Source organism: Propithecus coquereli, unplaced genomic scaffold (genome assembly GCF_000956105.1).
Source record: "Propithecus coquereli isolate 6110/MARCELLA unplaced genomic scaffold, Pcoq_1.0 Scaffold469, whole genome shotgun sequence".
In the NCBI taxonomy this organism is placed as follows: Eukaryota; Metazoa; Chordata; class Mammalia; order Primates; family Indriidae; genus Propithecus; species Propithecus coquereli.
In genome coordinates this window covers 309,728-310,764 of record NW_012150496.1, presented here as the reverse complement: position 1 = coordinate 310,764, position 1,037 = coordinate 309,728, and the positions used below count along the sequence as shown (strand labels likewise).

The window sequence follows — 1,037 nt, the reverse complement described above, 5'->3', positions numbered from 1 at the left end:
AGGCCCACATTCTTTGACCACAACACGATGAAATTAGAAATTAACAATAAAAAGTGGTAGCAAAAAACAAACAGAAAATTGGCCTGAAAATTAACACATTTTTCTAAATAATTATGCTAAAAAGACACCAAAATTGCTCTAATTTAGAAATGAAAAATAATGAAGACATCATACACCAAACTCTTCAAATCTGGCCAAAGAACTACTCAGAGTGAATGTTACAGGCTTAAACGCGTACTTAATAAAATAAGACATTGAAAATAAATATCCTAAATGTATTACTTCAAGAATCTGAAAAAAATAGAAAGTACATGAAACGAATAAAGGTAAAAATAAAACCAATGAATAAACTGTAAACAAAAAGGTAAATTGCATCAATGTAATCAAAAAGAAAACTTTGTATCCAATAAGGAAAAAAAGAAAAAGTACATTAGAAATGAAAGACCAGATACAACAGAGTAAAGCAGGATCCACGGGAAGATTTTAAAAGATTACTAAGCAGTATTTCATACCAATAAACTTGAAAATCTAAGCAAAACAGGTGATTTTCTAGGAAAATATATTGCCAAAAATGAAGAGGTTATTCTTTAACAAACTAGAACCATAAGAGAAAATTTAAAATACATGCAAAGATCCACGCATAAAAATAAAATGGCAACTGGCTCAAAACACTTTAACAGTCAAACCCTATCAAAACGTCAATGAACAGATAATCCCTGTTAACTATTCCCAAGCATAGAAAAAAACGGGGATGATTTACCAACTCAGTCTATGAGCCTGTCATAACCACAGCCAGTTAAAAAGTAAATGACAGGCCATTCCAAGTTATGAACATGGGGAGTGGAGGGGGAGGAAGCAACCCCCCACCCCCCACAAAAAAAAGGAAGAAAAGAAAAAGAAAAAAAGGAGCAAACAAAAAAACCCCAACACATATGACTTATGTTGAAAGAATACTCAAGGTCATCCAGACAGTCAATATCCGATAGTGTTTATACTAAGAACTCTTGCACTGGAAAGTGTAAACTCAAGAGAAAGCA

General features: G+C 32.5%; 1 protein-coding gene across 1 annotated transcript in view; it reads right to left on the bottom strand.

Annotated features, from left to right (window-relative positions):
- KANSL1 (KAT8 regulatory NSL complex subunit 1) overlaps nt 1-1,037 on the bottom strand; it is a 309,308-nt gene that overhangs the window by 214,088 nt on the left and 94,183 nt on the right. The window lies entirely within an intron of this gene.